Genomic DNA, 25,453 nt, shown 5'->3' on the forward strand with positions numbered 1-25,453 from the left:
GGGAATCCTGCAAGGGGATGTGGTAAAGAGCTTGGGCTGGAATGGAGATGGGATCTGAGGACAGCCTCTGACCACAGTGCCCAGGGCCCCTCTGTGCATTCTAAGCAGGCACTGCTGGCAAAACCCAACAAGGACTGTATGGTTCTGTGAAACTAAACCTCCGAAAAAGCAGGTGCCACACCCTTTCTCACAGCAGAAAGTTTATTTGTGGAGCACAGGCTAGTAACAAGGCACACTTCATAAACGCCTCTACCTGTCTCAAGAGGGATACTAGCTACGCATTGTTTATTCTTGGATGAGCAAATTCTTTTCCATGACAGAATGCTCAGGACATGCTGACTGTATAAAAATACAAGTTAGATTCAAATGTGAAGTAAATGCTAACTATTTGAAGAAAGAATAAACTGCCTTTGGCAAACAAACCCTGAAGGCAGCTCTGGCCATCCAGCCTTCCTGGAGGTTGAGTATAAGGGGTCAGCACAGGGCGTATTTACGCAGAGCCCTGCAGAGAATGGACACTGAGGAATGGGAAAGGTCTCTGGAAGGCAAGGTGTTCCCAGCTTGAATGATGCAGAGGTGTGGTCAGGCTGAGGAGGAAGGGAGGAGGGAGACAGCTAACATTTTGTGAGCACTTCTCAGGGGTGACAGAGGTGGTGATATGGTTTGGCTGTGTTTCCCCCGCACCCAAATCTCATCTTGAATTATAGCTCTCATAATTGCCATGTGTCACGGGAGGAAGCTGGTGGAAGGTCATTGAATCATGGGGGCAGGTTTCTCCCGTGCTGTTCTCATGATAGTGAATAAGTCTCTCAAGTTCTGATGGTTTGATAAAGGGGAGTTCCCCTACACACGCTCTTGCCTTTTCTGCCACCATGTAAGACGTGTCTTGCTTCCCCTTGGCCCTCTACCATGATTGTGAGGCCTCTCCAGCCATGTGGAACTGTGAGTCAATTAAACCTTTTTCCTTTATAAATTACCCAGTCTTGGGTATGTCTTTATTAGCAGCGTAAAAACAGACTAATACAGGTGGGCTAGGTGCTTTACACATATGTGGCTATGTCTGGTGAAGCAGAATTTTATTTACTTATTTAGCAAGAGGTGTCAGGGGTGTCTGTCTAGATAATGTCCAAAAGCCCCTTAGTCAACCTTCTTTTTTTTTTTTTTTTGAGATGGAGTCTCCCACTGTCACCCAGGCTGGAGTGCAGTGGTGCGATCTCGGCTGACGGCAAGCTCTGCCTCCCGGGTTCATGCCATTCTCCTGCCTCAGCCTTCTGAGTAGCTGGGACTACAGGTGCCCACCACCATGCCCAGCTAATTTTTTGTATTTTTAGTAGAGACGGGGTTTCACTGTTAGCCAGGATGGTCTCGATCTCCTGACCTCGTGATCCACCGGCCTCAGCCTCCCAAAGTGTCAACCTTCTTTGTTCCCGGGAAGAGTTACTTGAATCGCCCTTTTTAGTTATACAAATTTAAGTTTTGTATAAGCACCTCCATTCCTGATGAGGATGGTATAAGCGCCCCCATTTCTGATGAGGATGGTGTGTCAGGAACTTTTGCGATTGCTGGGTACTCAGTGCTGATAGAGGGGAGGGGGCTAAATATGCATAGCAGCCTTAAGGAGCCTCCTGGGAGAGGGAGAAAGGTGACCTTGGCCACTTCTCTTTTAAAATGTAGTGTTGGCCAGGCGCAGTGGCTCATGCCTATAATCCCAGCACTTTGGGAGGCTGAGGCAGGCGGATCACGAGGTCAGGAGATCGAGACCATCCTGGCTAACACGGTGAAACCCAGTCTCTACTAAAAATACAAAAAAATGAGCTGGGTGTGGTGGCGGGCGCCTGTAATTCCAGCTACTCGGGAGGCTGAGGTGGCAGAATGGCATGAACCAGGGAGGTGGAGTTTGCAGTGAGCGAAGATCATGCCACTAAACTTCAGCCTGGCAGCCTGGGGGACAGAGCGAGACTCCATCTCAAAAAAAAAAAAAAAAAAGTAGTGTTATCAGAATTTCTCAAAAGAATTAGGATGTTTCCGACTGAGGTCAGCTGGTCCTAACACGCACCAGGAAAGACAGGGGTTTCTTGCCTGATGACAGGTTCCTCTGTGTCCAGTCACCCTGGACAGATGGCACAGGACACAATGACTAAGTATATGGATGTGACCTGAAGAGAAGTCATCTTGAGAGCCCAGGCTTGGACACCACCATGTTGTGTGCGAGGACTGGACCAGAAGGGACAGGGTGGCAATGGATAAAGGCCCACTGGACTGGGTGGGGCCAATGCATCAAAAGGTCCCAACAGAAACAACCGCAGTGATCCCAGGGCCTACCAGCGGGTTGGTCAGGCTTTTCCAAGTTTCTCCCCAGCTGGAGATGGGAAGGAGATTTTCCTGGGAAGAGTAAGCACTTAGGGTTCTCGGTCAATTTGTAAAGAAGATTTCAAATACAGGATCGCAGACTTCCTGCCCTTATTAGTAAGTAGAGATTCAAATGATTACTTAGAAAATTTTAAAAAGCATGACCAACTTTACATCCCAAGCCAGTGAGGCAGATTATGAGATCCCACTTAATCCTCACATTTATTCTAGGAAGTAACAAAGGCCCATTGGGGCCATATTATTTGTCGAAGATTATTAAGCAGGTAAATTATAACATTGGGATTTAAATCTCAATCTAATTCTCTGCCTGTCGTCGTTTCCTTCCCTGGAGCACACTGAAGTGGAAGCAATGAAAAGCAGTCAAGAGCAAGACCATGCGGAAAAGACTGGCAACCACTTAGGCATAGCTCAGGGGTAAAACACCACTATTTGGCTTAAGGATGGAGAAATAAACTAATCCCTAATCTCTAATATCTTCTATTCTCACACACTCAAAACACATCTACATATGTTCAATATGTATGCACCTTCATTTTGAGATCCAGTTCTACAAATCACAGGAAGTATTTCATGTACTTCCAGCCTCTGCAAGTAGAATTTGGGGTGAAAGATACTCCTCAGGAAAACCAACAGAAAAGGCTGGGAATGTAAAGTCTGAGGGGAAAGTGCCAAAGGAAAAGGTAACCAGACTTGGCTGTGGAACTGTTTCCCACGCTCTGAAAGGTAGCACAGGGGAAAACTTCTAGAAGCTTGAAGGACAGAAAAATCCTATAGGTTCAAAAAGAGTTTACGTAAATTCATGAGAGATAAATCCAAAACAGATATAAAGGAAATTGGCAGTAATGGAAAAAGTAGACTGTTTACTCAGACATGACCCAAGGTAAAAAGCCAAATTCAGTATTTTTTTAACTCAACAATAAAAACACTATCACTTCCCAGAAAAAAAGACAAAATACTTGAAAAAAAAGTGATCAACATCTTCCATGGTTGGAATGTCCCTTCCAAAACTCATGTTGACATTTAATTGTCATTTTAACAATGTTGAGATGTGGGCCCTTTAAGAGGTAATTAGGTCATGAGGGCTCTGGATAGATGAATGCTGTTATAATGAGGAAGAATGGGTTCGTTATAGTGGGAATGCCATGTGATGCCTTCTGACATGTTATGATGCAGCAAGAAGGCCCTGGCCAGATGTGACCCTTTGGGAAGCCCACGATTTTGGGCTTCCCAGCCTCCAGAACCATGAACCAAATAAATCTCTTTTCTTTATAAATTACTTTGTCCGTGGTACTCTGTTATAGCAGCAGAAAACAGCCAGGCATGGTGGCTCACACCTGTAATCCCAGCACTGTAGGAGGCTGAGGCGGGAGGATCACCTGAGGTCAGGAGTTTAAGACCAGCCTGACCAACATGATGAAACCCTGTCTCCACTAAGAATACAAAAATTAGCTGGGTGTGGTGGTGGGTACCTGTATTCCCAGCTACTCGGGAGGCTGAGGCAGGAGAAGCACATGAACCTGGGAGTGCAATGTTGCACTGAGCTGAGATCATGCCATTCCACTCCAGCCTGAGTGACAGAGCAAGACTCCATCTCAAAAAAAAAAAAAAAAAAAAAAGAGAAAAGAAAAGAAAAGAAAAAAGAAAAAACAGAAAAAGAGAAAAGAAAAGAAATTAGGACAACATCACCACTAGTTTTTTTAGTTTTTTTGTTTTTTTGAGACAGGATCTCATTCTGTCACCCAGGCTGGAGTACAATGGTGCTATTACGGCTCACTGAAGCATTGACCTCTGGAGCTCAGGTGATCTTCCCACCTCAGCTCCCAGGTAGCTGGGACCACAGGTGCACACTACCATGCCTGGTTAATTTTTATATTTTTTGTAGAGATGGGATTTCTCCATGTTGCCCAGGCTGGTTTCAAACTCTTGGGCTTAAGCAATCCCCCCACCTCGGCCTCCCAAAGTGCTGGGACTGCAGGTGCAAGCCACTGCACCTGGACATCACTACTAATTTTTTTTAAAGTACAGTGAAATAAGATAACATGTTTTGCATAACAATAAGAATATACAATTTTAAGGTGAATATCCCCAGCTTGTAAGAGTTGAGTGAAAGATACATTCTCATATACTGCAGGTGGGAAAGAAAATTCATAAAACCTTTCTGGGTAAAGTCTGGCAATATGTACTAAGAGCCTTTGTTTATTAAGAAGATGTTTTAATAAACAAACTTCAATATTGGCAAAGATTTATTATTTTTTTTCACTCTGTGGCCAGGCTAGATTGCAGTGGCATGATCTCAGCTCACTGCAACCTCCGCCTCCCGGGTCAAGTGATTCTCCTGCCTCAGCCTCCTGAGTAGCTGGGACTACAGGTGCTACCACACCCAGCTAATTTTTTTGTATTTTTAGTAGAGATGGGGTTTCACCATGTTGGCCAGATGGTCTCCATCTCTTGACCTCGTGATCTGCCCACCTTGGCCTCCCAAAGTGCTAGGATTACAGGCGTGACCCACCGCGCCCAACCAAAATTTAATATTTCTTTGGGGCAGATGTTCCTATTTATAATAGTATTGTTATTTATAAATACATTCCTATTTATAACAGCATATTTATAAAAGCAGAAAACTAGAACAACTTAAATGTCCAAAGAGAGACTGATTAAGTAAATTATAGTACAACCATACAATGAGGTGATATGAAGCTTTTTTTAATGTAAGCAGGAGAGGTACAGTGGCTCACCCCTGTAATCGTAGCACTTTGGGAGGCCAAGGTGGGAGGATCACTTGAGCCCAGGAGTTCGAGATCAGTCTGAGCAACACAGTGAGACTCTGTCTCTACAAAAAAAATTTTTATCCATTAGCCAGTCCGGTGGCATGCACCTGTATGTAGTCCGAGCTACTCAGGAGGCAGAGGTGGAAGAATCACTTGAGCTTGGGAGGTCTAAGCTACACTGAGCCATCATCACACCACTGCACTCCAGCCTGGGTGACAGAGTGACATCCTGCATCAAAAAATAAAAATTTAAAAAACTTTTTAAAAAGTAAACATTTTAACAAGGAGAAATATTTATAAGATTAAACATGATCATTTTTTTCTTATTGATAGGCAAACAGAATGCTCCTAGCCATGTTAAAATAATAAGCAACTAAATGGAGAAACTCCAAAATTTTCACAATGATTGCTTCTGTATGCTGAATTAGCGATGATTTGTTCTTCTTTATATTTTTTGTACTATCTGCTATCTTTGAAATGGCTGGCAATTACCGTTTTTATAATTGAGAAAAAAGGAACTGAAGGAAAAGGAATAAAAATAGAAGGAGTCGTGGTTATTTCCAGTAACTCCTACAGGCTGATAACATCCTGATGACTCCATGAGGAGCTGTACCATTGAGATGACTCAATTGTCTTTGTTCTTAGGATTTTACAAGGGAGCCTAATAAATACCGAAGCTTCCAGTAAGAGATGCCTGCAGAAAATGAAATGCAAGGACATGAGGAGAATGGACAGGCCAAGTCAGGACCTAGAGGCCAAGTCAGGACCTGGAGAAGGGTAGTAGATGGGACTGCAAAGTGTTTAGCCTGAAACGGCACCTGCTCCACCTTCAGGATAAAATGACCAGAAGGTAAACAAAGTATCCTGTCAACAAAACTAACTGGAAAGACTTGTTTACCCTGCACTGGTAGCATGCTATTTATAGTGTTATTTGTGGTCCTTTTCCCAACAACCTTTTCTGACCGCAGCTCATCAGATCAGATGTTATTAAGCTTATAACCATAAATTCTCACCGCCTACTTAAATCCTAGAATTATGAGAAGAAAATGTATTACAAGTTGTAATAAATGAGATTAATGGAATTTGTCAGCCATGAGAGCAAATTACTGATACTGATTTTCTATGATAATAACTGCCATTTGTTGAGTCTTTCCTAAATATATTACCTAAGGACCTATCACAGGGTCTTCCATGTACCAGGTCCCTTAGGTAATTCATTTCCTCCTCCCAACAACCTTATCAAGTAGGTATCATTATTACCTTCATTGGCCCATGAGTGAAGAGAGGTTGATTGCAATTAAGCAACTTACCACCGACTAAGGTAGTAAACAGCACAGCAAGATGGTAGAGGTTGACTCCTGAGCCTATACTATACATGAAAAGTAAAATAATAAAAGTTCATGGGTTTCACTTGTATAAAATATTATTCTTGCCACTCAAACTAAACCACATCCTGATTACTACTACTCACCTTGCCAACCCTAAACCTTTAATTCATGTGCCTTTCAAGGTCTAAATACAGGTGCATGGAAAACATGTTAACTGGCATTCTGAAAGAATAATATCCAGGCTGAAAGGGTAGTATTTTAATTTATAGGTCTGAATAACTTTTATTTTGAAGTAACTACCTGATTAAAACATTCATGATCCTAAATACAGAAAATATTTCCTAGCACTCATCCTAGGTTCTAAACTACTTTATAGTGGCCTCCCTAAAAGAATACATAAGCAAAACAGATCCTTCACCATGTCAACCAAGAGCCCCCCCAGAAAGGAGATGAAACCAGAGCAAATGAGACATTTTTCACTAATAGTAAAGTGGTCATTTATTCTTTCCTTATACTTTCTAAACAGAAGTTCAACCCTAAGGCCGTAACTACAAAGGAACAGAAGTATTTTTCTTCATCCTCAATTGCTAGGCCAGGAGGAGATGCACCTAACACTCTAGACAAAACTAATCTGAACAGAGTGTTGTTGAGCTCAAGCATTTCTTAGGAAAACTAGAGATCAGTCTCAGGCATCTGGTATAAACTTCTAGCCTTCTCATCTGACCATTTCTAGCTACTATGCCTGGGGCATTTTAAGTGCTCAGTAAATATTAGCTATTGTGGTGATCATTGTTATTAATAACATCTGTTTCATCTAACCCAGAAAAATAACAATGTCAGGATCAAAAAAAAAAAAAAAAGGCTACTCCTTTGCTCCTGCTTCCAATTTTCTGATTTGTTTTCCAAAGCCTTTTGTTAGTAAAACTTAGAAATTTCTTTCAAATACTAAAAGGGTCATGAGAAAACAAAAAATATATATACTTATGTGATCTCATGATAAATGAAGGCCACCATTAGGAAATAACTCTCCTCTTAGTTTGAAGGAAGTTATGTCAGCTATTTCTACTACTTGTATAAAGTAATTCCACAAACTGCAGTGCTAGAATTCTGACACTCCCCTGGGTACACCTGAGTTTTGATGCAACAGAGCACCTGGGAAAGGAGGTGGCAGTGCAGGTGAACCAGGCTAGGAAATGTTTGGTCATTTGTTGGATTCACAGTATGCTTGTCTTACCTGTTCTACATAGTTGGTGAGAGTGGGAGAGTAAATTTAAATTCCATCAGGAAATAGATATATGGTGAGCAATCTCTAAAATAGTAAGAGAGAGGGAATTTTCTTCTGGCACTTGGAAGGAGTTAATTTTATAGAGTTAATCTGATGTAGGAAAAAATGGCACTTGCAACTGAAGTCTACAAAGGCGACATCTACATTTGAATGCTGTGAAAGTTTCAAAGCGAAAAGCAATCCTTTAGCATGGAAGTGGATGATTAGAAGCAAAGGCCCAGTGGCTCACACCTCTAATCTCAGCACTTTAGAAAGCTGAGGGTGGGGTGGATGGCTTGAGCTCAGGAGTTCGAGACCAGCCTGGGCAACATGGCAAAACCCCATCTCTACAAAAAATACAAAAATTAGCTGGGCATGGTGGCAAACATCTGTAGTTCCGGCTACTCGGACGGCTGAGGCACAAGAATCACTTGCACCTTCCAAATGGAGGTTGCAGTGAACCAAGATCATGCCACTGCACTCCAGCCTGGGCAACAGAGAGACCCTGTCTCCAAAAAAAAAAAAAAAAAAAAGCAAAGCAGAGGGACTGACACTAAGAAGAACAGTAGGAGCCTATTAGGAGAAAATCTCAAAATAGAGCCTGAGGTTCCCAGTAGAATGGCTTATACAGCTTGTTCCTTCTCTAGGATTAATTCAGACTAATATTATGCCCTTTGTTACAAATACAGAAGACTAGATCACTAAATTCTTTGCTTAAACACTGCTGGTGGGAAAGTAAATTAGTACAACCTCTATGGCTAACAGTAGGGAGATTTCTTAAAGAATTAAAAGTACATCTACCATTTAATCCAGGAATCTCACTACTGGGTAACTACCCAAAGGAAAAGAAGTCATTATATTAAAAAGACAACTGCACATATATGTTTATCACAGTACAATTCACAACTGCAAAGATATGGAATCAACCTGTGACCATCAACTGATGAGTGGATAAAGAAAATGTGGTATGATACATGCCACAGAATAGTATACAGCCAAAAAAAAAAAAATCTTTTGCAGCAACTTGGATGAAACTGGAGGCCATTATCAACGGAAATGAAGTAACTCAGGAACAGAAAACCAAATACTGCATGTTCTCACTTATAAGTGGGAGCTAAGCTATAGATGTACAGCGGCATGCAGAGTGGTATAATGAACATTAGAGAATCAGAGCAGGGTGCGGGGTAATGAGGGATTGAAAACTACCTATTGGGTACAATCTACACTATTCGGGTGATGGGTGCACTAAAAACCCAGACTTCATCACTATAAAATTTATCCATGTAACCAAAAACCACCTGTACCCCTAAAGCTATTGAAATAAAAAAATTAACAAATAAATAAAATTTAAAAATAAAAAAGACTGGGCATGGTGGCTCATGACTGTAATCCCAGCACTTTGGGAGGCCAAGGGGGGTGGATTGCTTGAGGCCAGGAGTTCAAGATCAGCCTGGCCAACATGGTGAAACCATGTCTCTACTAAAAACACAAAAAGTGCTGGGTGTGGTGGCGCCCGCCGGTATTCCCAGCTACTCAGGAGGCTGAGACAGGAGAATCGCCTGAATCTGGGAGGTGGAGGTTGCAGTGAGCCAAGATTGCACCCCTGGACTCCAGCCGGGGCAATAAGAGCGAGACTCCATCTAAAAAAAAAAAAAAAAAAAAAATCACTATTTTTTTTTTTACTGGTTTTAGGATACTTGTTGAAAATGGCCCTGCTGCCAAGAAGGCCTGCTGTGGCCAAGAACTGCCAGAGATTGGATAGGGAAATTTATCTTATTCCAAATTTTAGTATGGGGCCCACTTGCCCCTATACAAGCCATGTCTTCAATGTGAGCTTTTGCAATCATAAAGCTGATGTTTGGATTTCGTACCTGTTTACTCTGTGGTATTATTGCACATTTGGTCCAGATCCTAGACAAAGAACAAGAGTATCACATTTTTGGTGCCCGTCAAAACTCTAGCATCCAATATAATTGACCACAACTGTTGAAAATTAGGGTGGAATGTGGAGACCAAAATAACAAGGATTCTGGTGGGGCCAGGGTATATGGTTTTGGGCCTTGGATTCAAGAGGCAGGCTAGGCATTTTAACCTCGAAAATCTCCAGAGATTATTTCTGGGTAATAAGACTCAACTTTACAATTGTGCAGTTGGATTTTTAACTATTATGACCTGAGCAAGCAGTTTAAGCCCAAGAAACTAATCACATGAGATATGAGATTTTCACTCTGATTGGTCACTGAAGCTATGAAAGCTCTTCAATTGCTGGGGTTTTTTTGGGTTTTTGTGGGGTGGGGGGGTGTTTTGTTTCGAGACAGTGTCTTACGCTGTCACACAGGCTGAAGTGCAGTGGTGAGATCATAGCTCACTGTCACCTCAAATTCCTGGGTTCAGGTCATCTTGAGTGCTGTTTTTAGAGAGAAAAGCCCATATTTACTGAGCCTGAAGCAAATTGTACATAGGCCTCACCCACCTTAAGTAAAGTTAAGTTCTTTATCAAATACATGGGCCAGCAAGGGCCTTACTTAGCACAATGCTGGCTGAAAGCAGCCTCAGCAAACCCTGGCTATGTAAGTACTAAGTAAGCAACACCTACTAGTCCCAGTAAGCAAGACATGCAGACTACAGAATTATAGTGTGTTGTGAAGAAAAAAAAAAAAAAAGCCACACATTCAGGCATCAGCAGGTCCTAGAGGCCTTAATAAGAGCAGAATGTCAGCAGGGTATCAGCAGATATCGGCAGGCCATGCAGGCCCCAGGTCAAACGTGGACCAAACAAGTAACTCAACAGCACAGGCTTCTGGAAAATAATGAACTTTGAAGTGACAGAAATCTAGACTTGCATCTCACCACTCCCTTAAAAGTTGCATCACCTTGAGGCAGGGCACAGGGGCTCATGCCTGTAATCCCAACACTTTGGGAGGCCGAGGCAAGTGGATCACTTGAGCCCAGGAGTTCGAGACCAGCCTAGGCAATAAGGTGAAACCCTTATTAATTGCCAAAATTAGCTAAGGCGGTTGTGGGTGCCTGCAGTCCCAGCTACTCCTTAGACTGAGGTGGGAGGATTGCTTGAGTCCAGGAGGTCAAGGCTGCAGTGAGCCGTGATTGGGACATTGCACTCCATCGACAGAGTGAGACCTTGGTCTCAAAAAGAAGAAAAAATAGCTGTGTCACCTTGGGTAAGTTACAGATGCTTCACCTAGCCCCCCAGTTCCCTCAGAACTAAAACAGAGATTTGAAAATGTACCCAACTAAACATGCACCTATAAGCCAGCCATTTCTCTCCTGGAGGTATTTACTCCAAAGAAATGAGAGCATATGCCCAGATAACACTCACAGAAGCTTTATTTGTAAGCACTGAGAACTAGAAGCAACCCAAATGTTTATCAATAAGTTCCTGGATAAACGAAGTATGATATATCCTGACAATAGAATCCTACTCAGCAATAAAAAGGAACACACATGCAATAACATGGATGAATCTTAAAATAATTATGCTGAATACAAGAAACCAAAATATAGTATATACTGAATTATTCTATTTATATAAAATTCTCAAAATGCAAACCAATTTATAGTGCCAGAAAGCAGATCAGTGGTTGCCTAGAGGCTGGCGGTCGGAGAACAGTGAGAAGGGATGGATTACAAGGGGCACAAGGAAACTCTTGGGCCAATGGCATGCTCATTAGCTTCACTGTGAGGGTGTCCCACAGGTGCAGACACATGTCAAAACTCATCAAATTGTACACCTTAAGCAGGTGCAGTTTATGTCCCAGCCAATTACACCTCAATAAAGCTGAAAAAATATGTGGGTCAAAGAATATATAAGAGAGAACAGCAGACTCAAAACCCTTGAGCACTCTTCAAAAGTGGCACCTTTTTGGTCATTTGTGGTGACTCACACCTGTAATCCCAGCACTTTGGGTGAATCGCTTGAGTCAGGAGTTCAAGAACATCCTGGGCAACATGGCGAAACACAATCTCTACTAAAGATACAAAAAATTAGCCAAGCATGGTGGTGCATGGCTGTAGTCCCAGTTACTCAGAAGGCTGAGGTGGGAGAGTCACCTGAGTACAGGAAGTCCAGGCTACAGTGAGCCATGATCATACCACTGCACTCCAGCCTGGGCATTGGAGTGAGACCCTGTCTCAAACGGGGAAAAAAAAAGTGGCACCTTTTCAACAATCTTTTTAAAAAAATTATTAGAGACAGAGTCTCACTCTGTTGCCCAAGCTGGAGTAAAGAGGCTTGATCATAGCTCACTGCAGCCTCGGACGTCTGAGCTCAAGCGATCCTTCCACTTCAGCCTCCTGAGTAGCTGGGACTACTGGCTGTGCCACCACACCTGGCTTCGACAATTTTTAAAGTAATACAATCATTTATCCAACAAATACTGATAAGAGTGGCTACTCTGGGTAGGTATTATTGTAGACACTAGAGACAACACAGAGAAACACAGGCAAATAAAAAAGCAAGCAAATAAATAACTGCAGAGAGTGACATGAGTTGCTGTAAAGGAACTAAAACAAGGTGCTGTCACTGCAAGTGACTGAGTAAAAGGAAAGGCCAATTTCTCTGGGGGTGGTGGGGAGGTCCCAGGAGGCCTCCTGCAGCAGATGTTATTTGAGCCAAGTCCTCAATATCAGGAGGCAGCCCTGCAAAAATGTGAGGGCTGAGAATCTTGGGGAAAATAAGCAAGAGCAAAGGCTCTAAGGTGGGAACAAGTCTGATGTGTTGGAAACAGCAAGTAGGCCATGGTCTAGAGCCCAGTGGGGCTGGATGATGAGTGAGAGGAATGAGGTCAGAGAGCAAGGCGAGTGTGAGAAAGCACAGGGCCTGGTAGGCCGTGGGGAAGGGCATTACTCAGGGAAGTGACAGGATCTTTTTGGCAATAATATGACTGCCATTTTTAAAAGATCACTATGGCTGTTGAGGACAGACTATAGGAAAGTCAAAAATGAAAGCAAGGAGGTCAGTTAAGAGGCTTTCTCCATATTCCAAACAAGAGATGATGGAGACTAGGGTGAGGATGATAGAGGTAAGAGAAATTGATACATGTGGAATATATTCAGGAGGTAGAGCCCATGATACTTGCCAATAGATTGGACCAAAGAGGAGGTGAGGGACCTGGAGGAATCACAGATGACCCCCTGGGTTTCTGGCCTAAGCAATGGAATAAAAATGGTGCCATTTACTGGAATGGGAAAGAAGATAACTGTTCTTAGAACTACAACTAAAAGAGTATATTATGTACAGTGGCTCAGGCCTGTAATCTCAGCACTTTGGGACGCCGAAGCAGGAGGATCATTTGAGGCCACGAGTTTGAAGCTGCAGTGAGCTATGATGGTGCCACTGCACTCCAGCCTGAGCAACAAAGCAAGACTGTGTTTCTAAATAAAATAAAATAAAAAGATGAAAAGAGGTTAGAGAAACCTCTGTCCTAGGGAAAGCAAGATCCTGAGATACAGACAATGAGCAAAGGGGAGCCTTTTTCCCTCCATTCTTGCTGCTGTGTCAACTGATGGTGTAAGTCCTGCCTCATCAAGAGCCTGGCCCAGCCCCAGCCCCAGACTTTCTTCTCCTCCTGATGTTAGAACTCTGCTCTCCTCTTTCTTGCCCCTTTCTCCCTTGCAGTTGTGGTAAGGACTAAAGAATATAAATAGAATGCCTAGAAGAGTTTCAAGTACACGATAAATTCTTGTTAATTTTTTTCTTTCTTCTGTTTTTTCTTTGTTATTAGATAAAATGTTTTCACGGATAAAATTTTGATACACTTTGTCAACTAAAAATAAAAACATTCCATAAATTCCAATCATTCCCTATTAAATTTCTATGCTGAATTCTCTTTCCCATCTTGCAAGATGGTGGGTGAAAAGGTTGAGAAGCCAGATCCTAAAAAGAAGAAACCAGAAGCCAAGAAGGCTGATGCTGGTGGCAAGGTAAAAAGGGGCAGCCTCAAGACTAAAAAGCCCAAGAGGGAGAAGCCCCATTGCAGCTGAAATCCTATCCTTGTCAGAGGAATCAGCAGGTATTCCCGATCAGCCATGTATTCCAGAAAGGCCATGTACAAGAGGAAGCACTCAGCTACTGAATCCAAGGTTGAAAAGAAAAAGGAGAAGGTTCTTGCAACTATTACAAAACCAGTTGGTGACAAGAATAATCTCTTGTCACAAAAGTGACAAGAACGGTGGTACCCGGGTGGTTAAACATCGCAAAATGCCTAGATATTATCCTACTGAAGATGTGCCTCAAAAGCTGTTGAGCCACGGCAAAAAAAACCGTTCAGTCAGCACATGAGAAAACTGTGAGCCAGCATCACCCCTGGGACCATTCTGATCACCCTCACTGGGCGCCACAGAGGCAAGAGGGTGGTTCTCCTGAAGCCGCTGGCTAGTGGCTTGTTACTTGTGACTGGACCTCTGGTCTTCAACCAAGATCCTCTACAAAGAACACGCCAGAAATCTGTCACTGCCATCTCAACCAAAATTGATAATCAGCAATGTAAAAATCCCAAAACATCCTACTGACGCTTACTTCAAGAAGCAGCAGCTGTGGAAGCCCAGAAACAGGAAGGTGAGATCTTCAACACAGAAAAAGAGAACTACAAGATTACAGAGCAGCACCAAATCGATCAGAAAGCTGTGGACTCACAAATGTTACCAAAAATCAAAGCTATTCCTCAGCTCCAGGGCTACCTTTGATCTGTGTTTGCCCTGACGAATGGAATTTATTCTCACAGGCCAGGCACGGTAGCTCATGCCTGTAGTCCCAGCACTTCAGGAGGCTGAGGCGGGTAGATCGCTGGAGCTCAGGTGTTCAAGGCCAGCCTGGGCAACATGGCAAAACAGCATCTCTACTAAAAACACAAAAAAGAAAATTAGCCAGGTGTGGTGATGCATGGCTGTGGTCCCAGCTACTCGGAAGGCTGAGGTGGGAGGATCACTTGACCCAGGAGGCAGAAGTTGCAGTGAGCCAAGATCATGCCACTGCACTTCAGCCTGGACAACAGAGTGAAACACTGTCTCAAAAAAAAAAAAAAAAAAGAAAGAAAGAAAGAAAAAAATGAAATTTATCCTCACAAATTGGTGTTCTGAATTTCTTAAGAATCTAAGTAAATAACTGATTTTAAAAATTATATGCCAAACTATTTTTCATTTAAAAAAATTACAGCACTCAGGCCAGGCGTGGTGGCTCATGCCTGTAATCCCAGCACTTTGGGAGGCCAAGGCAGGTGGATCACTTGAGGTTAGGAGTTTGAGACAAGCCTGGCCAACGTGGTGAAACGCCATCTCTACTAAGAATACAAAAATTAGGGCCAGGCATGGTGGCTCACGCCTGTAATCCCAGCACTTTGGGAGGCAGAAGCAGGCAGATCACAAGGTCAGGAGATCAAGACCATCCTGGCCAAGATGATGAAACCCCATCTCTACCAAAAATACAAAAAATTAGCCAGACATGGCAGCACATGCCTGTAATCCCAGCTACTCGGGAGGCTGAGGCAGGAGAATTGCTTGAACCAGGGAGGTGGAGGTTACAGTGAGCCGAGACCGCGCCTCTGCACTCCAGCCTGGGCGACAGCAAGACTCTATCTCAAAGAAAAAAAATATTACAGCACACAATTCACTGGGGTTTAGATATCCGGTTCATTTTTTTCTCAAGATCTGCCTCTTCTATGCTGCCAGCCAAGGTTTTAGGCTGTTTGTTATCTCTTTTTATTCTGCGTAGTCTCCCTGGATGATCTCAAAGACATCCATGGTTTCAGTTTTCATCTCTCTACTTTCCCTTTCCTGAGCAGCACATCTGTAAAGCCCACTGCTACAGGAGATCTCCACTCGAGTGTCTCCTGAGAGCTTCAAACACCAACCTAACGAAAACGAAATGCATCTCCTACATGCCCAAGACAATTCTTCCTTTCCCACTCTCTCTGATGACAGCATGTACCCCATGGCCCAAGCCCACAATCTAGAAGTCATCCTAGGTTCCTCCCTTTCATTCACTTGCATCCTTTTTCCTAAGCTGTGCTGTGATTTCCACTTCTTCCACGACTCCTGAGTCAGAGCCACATCATCTACTCCACCTTCACTTCCTTAAGTCATGTACTTTGTCACACCTGGATTACTGGGAGAGCTTTTCACATGACAGATGTAGATAAAAAAATAAGCAGAAAAATAGCCTTGAGGGAACACATACAATGCAGGGAGAAGAAATCTATTTTGTATCCTCACAGATAAGAAAAAATAAGTAATTATGAATAAAACAGGTTACCTTTTACAAAGGAGAAGGGCAAGTATTCAGAGAAAAAAATAAAAATATAGTAGCAGAAAAGAAAAACTTATGGTGGTTGGAGGACAAAACTGAAAGGATCTCCCACAAATTGCAGCAAAAGGCAAAGGGATAAAAAAGCAATAGAGAAAAGATAAAAAATTAGAAGGCCAGTGCAGTACATGAATAATAGTACTTCTTCTAGAAAGTATAGGGAAAATGAAAAGATAGAAATATATGAATTAATTTTTAAGATAATTTCCTAGAAGTGAGGGACATGAGTTTCTAGACTGCAAGGGTTTGAAGCATGTCAGGTAGAATGGATAATGGTAAGAGTAGCTAACACGAACAGTGTTAGGGCTTCCTCTGTGCCAGCCACTGTTCTAACTGCTTTAATACATTTAACTCATTTCCTTGTCAAAACCATCATTATCTACCTTTTACAGATGTAGAAATTAAAGCTGAGAAAAATTAAATAACCTGTCCAAGACAATACAGTCAGTAAGTGATGAAAGTGGCATTCAACTCCAGCTGGCCCATGCCCTACACTCAGTGCTCTAAATCACTGTACTATACTGGATGTGAATAGACTTACACCATGATTCCTATCAGGACACTGGGATCTAGGGGAAGATGCCATAAGCTTCCAGGGAGAAAAAGCAGGTCTCATGGAAGGATCCAGAGTAAAGATAGCTTCAGAATGCTGACAATAATACAACTAAAAAGAAATGAACAGGCCGGACATGGTGGCTCACACCTATAATCCCAGCACCTTGGGAGGCCAAAGCAGGTGGATCACCTGTGGTCAGGAGTTCAAGACCAGCCTGGCCAACATCGCTAAACCCTATCTCTACTAAAAATACGAAAATTAGCCAGGCGTGGTGGCATGTGCCTATAATCCCAGCTACTAGGGATGTTGAGGCAGAAGAATCACTTGAACCCTTAAGGCGGAGGTTGCAGTGAGCCGAGACTGTGCCACTGCACTCCAGCCTGGGTGACAGAGCGAGACTCCGTCTCAAAAAAAAAAAAAAAAGAAAGAAAAAGAAATGAACAAACCCTTCAAAATTTTGTAGCAACATTATTTACAACCTACAATGCTATACCTAGCCAAGCTGTCAATGACATCTTGAGAGTAAAATAAAGACTCTAGACAAGAAGAACTCAAAAAATTTTCCTCACATGTACCCTATCTCAAGTAACTACTGGAGAGGATGCTGCACCAAAATAAAGCAGCAAACCAAGAAAGAGGATGACCACACAAGAAACAGGGGCACCTGCGCAGAAGAGAGTGGAGTAAATCCCCAGGTGGATAATGTCAAAATCACAGGAGAGTTTGCTCTGAATATGAAAATAAACAGTCCAGGTTAGAGCAGGACAAGACTTCTTACAGGCCTTCTCAGGAAGGTGAAATAATAAAATACATCAGAATGTTTTGAGAGGACTAACAACTGGCAAGGAGCATGGAGTTAATAAATAAATATTTCACGATAAATGCGTGGAAAACTAAGCAATTACTAAATCCAATTACTAAATTTCTAAATCCTGCAAAAAGAAAGTAACAGGGAAGGAAAATTAATCATAGTTGGCTACATAGATCATTTCTGAAATGTTCATGTACTGCTGTGGTATGAATGTTTATGTCCCCCAAATATTGTATGTTGAAATCCTAATTCCCAAGGTAATGATATTAAGAGCCTTTTGGAAGGTGATTAGGTCACAAAGATGGAGCCCTCATGAATGGGATTAATGCCCTTATAAAAGAAGCTCCTCAGAGCTAGCTGGTCCCTTCCACCATGTAAAGACACAGCTAGGGAACCGTGGACTCAAGAAACAGTTCCTGTCTTCACATGCGTTCCTATCCTTGTGGATAGGAACTATCTATTAGGAACAGGACCTCACCAGGCATCTGCTGACTCCTTGATCTTGGACTTTCCAGTTTCCATAACTGCAAAAATAAATTTGTTTTGTATAAACTACCCAGTTTATAGTATTTTGTTTTATCAGCCCAAATGGACTAAGACAATAGTCACAATAATGTTAACATTTAATACTGATCTAAGACAAATTATAATATAATCTAATGATATATTTAGAGGGAAAAGGAAATGTTCTACATCTGTGGTAAGGTTAAGAAAAGAAATAGGCCGTGCACGGTGGCTCACACCTGTAATTCCAGCATTTTGGGAGGCTGAGGCGGATGAATGACTTGAGGTCAAGAGTTTGAGACCTGCCTGGCCAACATGGTGAAACACGGTCTCTACCAAAAACACAAAAATTAGCCGGGTGTGGTGGCACTTGCCTGTAATCCCAGCTACTAGGGAGGCTGAGGCAGGAGAATCACTTGAACCCGGGAGGCAGAGGTTGCAGTGAGCCAAGACTGTGCCATTGCACTCCAGCCTGGGCAACACAGTGAGACTCCGCTCAAGAAAAAAAAAGAAAAGAAAGGAAAATGTTATCATCTATACTGGGAAGGTAATAGATTGTGCCTAGAAAGAAAAGAAAAAAAAAACAAACAAAAAGTAGTAATACCTATGTGTTATTTCAAGTTTTCGAGTCACGGAGGTAAATAACAACATAGGTAAAATACGTGAAATTAGTTGACTCTATAGAGGTAGAAATGAGTGGTAGTGGTATAGAAAACTATTATTTTATTTTATTTATTTATTATTTTTTTGAGATGGAGTCTCGCTCTGTGGCCCAGGCTGGAGTACAGTGGCGAGATCTCGGCTCACTGCAACCCCCACCTCCCTGGTTCAAGCAATTCCCCTGCCTCAGCCTCCCGAGTAGCTGGGATTACAGGCACATACCACCATGCTCAGCTAATTTTTTTGTATTTTCAGTAGAGACAGGGTTTCACCATGTTGGCCAGACTGGTCTCCAACTCCTGACCTCAGGCGATCCATCCACCTCAGCCTCCCAAAGTGTTGGGATTACAGGCGTGGGCCACCGTGCCTGGCCTATTTTATTTTAAGACAGGGTTTTTCTCTGTTGCCCAGGCTGGAGTACTGTGATGCAATCATAGCTCACTGTAACCTCGAATTCCAGAGCACTCAAGAGATCCTCCCACTTTAGCCTCCCAAGTGGCTGGGACTACAGTCATGTCTGGCTGATTTTTTTTTTTTTTTTTTTTTTTTTTGCTTTTGTAGAGATGGGGTTTCACTCTTTTGTTCAGACTGGTCTTGAACTCTTGGCCTCAAGAGATCCTCCCACCTCAGCCTCCAAAAGTGCTGAGATTACAGGCATAAGCCACCATGACCAGCTTGGGAACTACTGTTTTAAAAAACAAATCTTTATTTCAAATACATTTACAGAAGCCAGGCGGAGTGGCTCACGCCTGTAATCCCAGCACTTTGGGAAGCCAAGGCGGGTGGATCACCTGAAGTCAGGAGTTCAAAACCAGCCTGGCCAACATGGCAAAACCCCGTCTCTACTAAAAATACAAAAATTAGCCAGGCGTGGTGGCTTGCGCCTCTAGTCCCAGCTACTCAGGAGGCTGAGGCATGAGAATCACTTGAACCCAAGAGGCGGAGCTTGCAGTGAGCTGACATTGCCCCACTACACTCCAGCCTGGGCAACAGAGTAAGACTCAGTCTCAAAAAAATAAATAAATAAAAATAATATAAAATAAAATACATTTATAACTGGCAATGTTTAAAAAGAGAAACAAACTGAGTTCCACTGAAATTAAGAGATTTTCTCAGTCTCTGGGCGGGCCGTGGGAGGCTCCTGAGGTGGGGGCCGGGCCAGGATGGCTGCAGCCTGGCCCGGCCCCCACCCTGGGTGGCCCAGGAGAAGCAGTTCCCGCCGGCGCTGCTGAGTTTCTTCATCTACAACCCGCGCTTCAGGCCGCGCGAAGGAGAGGGGGAAAATGGGATTTTATTTTATCATCCAAATGAGGTAGAAAAAATGAAAAGATTAGAAATGTCGACTGTGTGAAGCTATTGTACAGTTTACAAGGACCTTTAGCCCATCAAAACCTGCAAAATCTTTACATACACAGAAGAACAGTTCTTCAATGAACCAGAAGAAAATTTCTGGATGGTCATGGTATTTACATATGCAGTGTATCCTTCTGAAATTGTATGGTGAAGTTATGAGTGATCTTTACTATTCAGAATTTAGGAAAGTCCTCTGGCTGTTGCATCCAAGTAAAATTAAAATAAAATTGGTTGCAATTTTAAAATTAAAAAAAAAAGAGATTTTCTCATGGATATACAACTAATTGGGACAGGGAAGACTCTAGAACCCAGATCTACTAAAACCTAGAGTTTTCTCTCTATTACTATCTTATCTAAATCTGATTTTTAAGAAATTAAAACTAACAGCAACAATGCCAGATACATTGTGCAGTAGATTTGCAGACTTTAGATTTTAAAATATTTACAGTTTTCAAATCAACTATTGGAAGTATTATCCCTGGGACTAGATGGATTAGTGACAGTGACCCTAAAAGGAAAGAGTACAGGCCGCTCAGTGGGATGTGAACTACAAAAATAAAAATACAGCATGAATCTTGTCACAGTCCAAAACATATGTTGATACAGCTGGAGATTGTTAATTTTTTTAAAGAAAATTGAATTGGTTTTGATTTCCAAAGAAATGAAAACACACTAAATTTCTGCTAACGACTATCTTTGGTTGTGTAATCGTAAAATGGTCTTTTTCCACATTTTAACCAGTTAACAATCCAGCTCTAATATTTATGATAATTGCTGAGATGGAGGAAAAGTAGTCAAAATGTCAGAAAGAACAAATAGGAGAGGACAGGTGTGTAAAGGAAGTGGGAAGAAAGAGTAGAGTGGGTAATTTGGTGAAAGCTCCAACTCCCAGACTTTCAGCCAAGAAACTTTGGGAATGTTTCTGGTTGGCAGATCAGAGTCTTACACAGAGCACACTGGAATTTTATGAGGCAAATTTGGACTAGGAATGTGGATGTTCCACCTTCTCAAGTCACACAGCCAAGGCTATATACAGAGCCTGGGTTCCCGACAACTTTTTTCAGGGATGACGATCACTGAATCAAATGAGTCACTCACATCAAAACTCCTGACACAAAGTGCTCTTCATTTGTGCCATATGTCACAGATAGAAGAAAGTATCGGGATAATTCAGATAATGGCTTCTAAATATGTCAAAGCAGCAACCACCAGACACAACTCCCTCCTCTGAGGTTAAACTATAGGCCTACATGGATTATAACCCCCAGGAATGCTTTGATTGTTCCACACCTTTATAAAATTGGAAATCTACATTTATAAAATCTGCATTTCTATAATTACAGATGTACTGATATGCTATCTAGAATTTACTTCAAAATAACCCAATGGTGGGAACTGGGGTGTGGAAAGTGAGTGAGTATAAGTGAAATAAAATTGGCTGTGAGTTGATAAGTGCTGGAGCAAGGTGATAGAGACATAGAGATTCATTTTCTTATTCTTACTATTCTTGCATGTTTGAAATTTTCCACAATAACGAGTTGCTTGTGTTTTTTTTTTTTTCATCTTTATTATCAGATTCTCTAAAAAAAAATTGGAAGAAATTCCCCTTCGGAAAATCAAACTGGAAGATAATCCCCTCGATGCCACTCTAGCATGGCACTGACAGACTGGAGCTGAGCGGCTGCTCCCTCTTTGGAGGAGGCGCATGCTCTCCCCTTCTCCAGTCTCTGCACTCCCTGTATGGCTTCACTGGACCATTTTGCTCATTTATGCTATGACTTGATATTGGAACGCATAGGTTTGTAACTTCGAAGTTACCCATAACCCCCAAATCCCAGAGTGATAGCAATGTATCAAAAATTGTATATTTGCAGAGTGATATCAGTAAGGTGGCAGAATAGGAAGCCTCAGATCCTCATTCACCAAGGAAAACACTGACTTAACAATATACAAACCGAACTGCTTTAGTAAGAACTCCAGAAACAAGTTAAGAGGTTGCAGCACCTCAGCAAGTGCATTGAAATGGGTAGGAAGATTCATGGCATTTTACCTGCCCTAGCCATTCCTTCTCCCGTGCACAAGGTGGCACAATCAGGAGAAAAATTCTAACCCCATTTTTCCTCAGGAGTGAAAGAGATGAATGCACTGTGTATCCAACATTCGGGTTTTTCAGGGATGCTGCTCAAGGACTGGGTTCTATCTTACCTGACTTGGAACAGTGACCAGAACAGCAGTTTGGATGCCAGGTTGGGGGGCCACTGGGAACAAAGGCAAGCTCCACAGTTTGTTACAGCACTGGAGAGAGTGTAGTACCACAGACAGACACCAGGAAAAGCAAAAGATTATGAGCTCCAGTGAAGATGCAAGCAAACCTTTTTTAACTGGGAAATTATACACACAAGCCCAGAGAAGATGCATTCCCAGAAAGGTTTGGGAGGTCGCCATACACTCTAGCCAGGCTGACTGGTGAAGACCCTCCCCTGCATGAAGCCAATTTCTAAAGACTGGGAGAGGTAGCTGTTTTTTATTTGGTTTTGGGGGTTTTGGTTTTTTTGTTTGTTTTTTGTTTTTGTTTTTTGAATGCCCGAAGCTCAACAAAAGGTCACAAGGCCTACAAAGAAACAGGAAAACATGGCCTGATCAAAGTAACAAAATAAATTTCCAGAAACCAACCCCCAAAGAAACACAGGCCTATGATTTACCTGACAAAGGATTCAAAATAAACATCTTAAAGATGCTAAGTGAGCTAATAGAGAAGATAAACAACTAAACAAAATCAAGAAAATGATACATGTACAAAATGAGAATGTCAACAAAGTCATAGAAACCATTTTTTAAATCTGGAGCTAAAGAATACAATAACTGAATTTTAAAATTCACTAGAGGAGTTCAATAGGACACTTAAGCAGAAAAAAAGAGTCAGTGAATTTGAAGTCAGATCACTTAAAATTATTGAGTCAGATAAGCAAAAAGAAAGAATGAAGAAAAGTGAAGAAAGCCAAAAATACTTATAGAACACCATCAAACAGGACAATATATGCATGATGGGAGACCCAGAAGAAAAGGGAGAAAGGACTAGCAAGCCTACTTGAAGAGACAATGGCCAAAATCTTCCCAAATTTGAGGAAGAAAATGAACATACCAATTCGAAAAGCCCAACAAACTCCAACTAAGATAAACCAAAGTGACCCAAACCAAAACACATTATTATCAAACTGTAAAATGTCAAAGACAAAGAGAGAATCTTGAAAGCAGCAAGAGAAAAGTGACTCATCACATACTAGGGAGATCTTATTAGACTATAAGCAGTTTGTTTTGTTTCTTTTTTTTTATTTTGAGATAGGATCTTACTCTGTCACCCAAGCTAGAGTGCAGTGGCATCATCATAGCTCACTGCAGCCTCGAACTCCTGGGCTCAAGCAATCCTCCTGCCTCAGCCTCTGGAGTAACTGTGACTACAGGCACATGCTACCATGCCTGGATAATTTTCTTTTTATTTTTTGTAGAGATGAGGTCTCACTGTATTGCTCAAGCTGTTCTTAAACTACTGGTCTCAAGCAATCCTCCCACCTTGGCCTCCCAAAGTTCTGGGATTATAGGTGTGAACCACTGAGCCCAGCCTACCAGCAGATTTTTGAGCAGAAACCCTGCAGGCCAGGGCCAAGTGTGGTGGCTCCCACTAATACTCCCAGCACCTTGGGAGGCCAAGGTGAGCAGATCAGTTGAGGTCAGGAGTTCGAGACCAGCCTGACCAACATGGTGAAACCCTGTCTCTACTAAAAATCCAAAATTAGCCAGGCGTGGTGGTGCTACTCGGGAGCATGAGGCAGGAGAATCGTTTGAGCCCAGGAGGTGGAGGTTGCAGTAAGCCAAGACTGCGCCACTGCACTCCAGCCTGGGTGACAGAGCAAGACTCCGTCTCAAATAAAAGAAACCCTCCAGGCCAAAAGGGAGTGAGGTAATATATTCGAAGTGCTAAAAGGGAAAAAACTGCCAACCAACAACACCATGTCTGGCAAAACTGTCCTTCAAAAATTAAAAAGAGGACTCCGCTCTGCGCCTGCCCGCTGCTGTAGGGACCCCGGGAAATGCAAATCAAAACCACAATGAGATACCATCTCACACCAGTTAGAATGGCAATCATTAAACTGTCAGGAAACAACAGGTGCTGGAGAGGATGGGGAGAAATAGGAACACTTTTACACTGTTGGTGGGACCGTAAACTAGTTCAACCCTTGTGGAAGTCAGTGTGATGATTCCTCAGGGATCTAGAACTAGAAATTCCATTTGACCCAGCCATCCCATTACTGGGTATATACCCAAAGGACTATAAATCATGCTGCTATAAAGACACATGCACATGTATGTTTATTGCGGCATTATTCACAATAGCAAAGACTTGGAACCAACCCAAATGTCCAACAATGATAGACTGGATTAAGAAAATGTGGCACATATACACCATGGAATACTATGCAGCCATAAAAAATGATGAGTTCATGTCCTTTGTAGGGACATGGATGAAATTGGAAATCATCATTCTCAGTAAACTATCACAAGAACAAAAAACCAAACACCGCATCTTCTCACTCATAGGTGGGAATTGAACAATGAGAACACATGGACACAGGAAGGGGAACATCACACTTCGGGGACTGTTGTGGGGTGGGGGGAGGAGGGAGGGATAGCACTGGGAGATATACCTAATGCTAGATGACGAGTTAGTGGGTGCAGCGCACCAGCATGGCACATGTATACATATGCAACTAACCTGCACATTGCGCACATGTACCCTAAAACCTAAAGTATAATAATAATAAAAAATAAATAAATAAAAAATAAAAAAACAATAAATTCATATCATAAGGAAAAAAAAATTAAAAAGAAATTAAAACTTTCCCAGATAAACAAAAGCTGACGAGGTTCATTACCACTAGGCCTTAACCCTACAAGAAATACTAAAGAGACTCCTTCAAGTTGAAACAAAAAGACACTAGACAGCAACACAAAACCATAGAAAAATATAAAGCTCTCTGATAAAGGTAAATATGTAGATAAAATGTAGAATTAGGCCAGATGCAGTGGCTCATGCCTGTAGTCCTAGCACTTTGGGAGGCCGAGGCAGGCAGATCACCTGAGATCAGGAGTTCGAGACAAGGCTGGTCAACATGGCAAAATCCTGTCTCTACTAAAATTAGCTGGGCATGGTGGCACATGCCTGTAATCCCAGCTATTCAGGAGGCTGAGGCAGGAAAATTGCATGAACCCAGGAGTTGGAAGTTGCGGTGAGCCAAGATCACACCACTCGACTCCAGCCTGGGCAACAGAGTGAGATTCTGTCTCGAAAAAAAAAAAAAAAAGGTTTCTCTATCTATATATAAAATTCTATAGTATTGTAAGTAGTGTAATGTTGTATAGATCACTTTTAAGTTTGGCATAGAATCTAAAAAACAAAAGCATGAAAAATAACTATAAATTATGTTAATGAATACACAATATAGAAAGATGTAATTTCTGACATC

At 42.2% G+C, this 25,453-nt stretch overlaps 1 protein-coding gene and 1 pseudogene across 3 annotated transcripts in view; one reads left to right on the forward strand and one right to left on the reverse strand.

The window, feature by feature from the left end:
• Nucleotides 1-25,453, reverse strand: part of C3H4orf36 (chromosome 3 C4orf36 homolog) — a 55,817-nt gene that overhangs the window by 18,116 nt on the left and 12,248 nt on the right. Inside the window, exons 5-6 of one of the 3 annotated variants that reach the window (XM_054553508.1) lie at nt 9,602-9,641; nt 9,102-9,370 (exon numbers count right to left, since the gene is read on the reverse strand). The exons of 1 other annotated variant lie outside the window; for it this stretch is intronic. The gene's annotated coding sequence lies outside the window, so the exon portion shown is untranslated. Of the gene's footprint in view, nt 1-9,101; nt 9,371-9,601; nt 9,642-25,453 lie in introns of those variants that run through there. One more of the 3 variants, XM_054553506.2, reaches the window with a different exon arrangement.
• Nucleotides 13,593-14,450, forward strand: LOC100443873 (large ribosomal subunit protein eL6-like; annotated as a pseudogene).

The sequence above is a fragment of the Pongo abelii genome, chromosome 3, assembly GCF_028885655.2.
Source record: "Pongo abelii isolate AG06213 chromosome 3, NHGRI_mPonAbe1-v2.0_pri, whole genome shotgun sequence".
Taxonomy (NCBI): Eukaryota; Metazoa; Chordata; class Mammalia; order Primates; family Hominidae; genus Pongo; species Pongo abelii.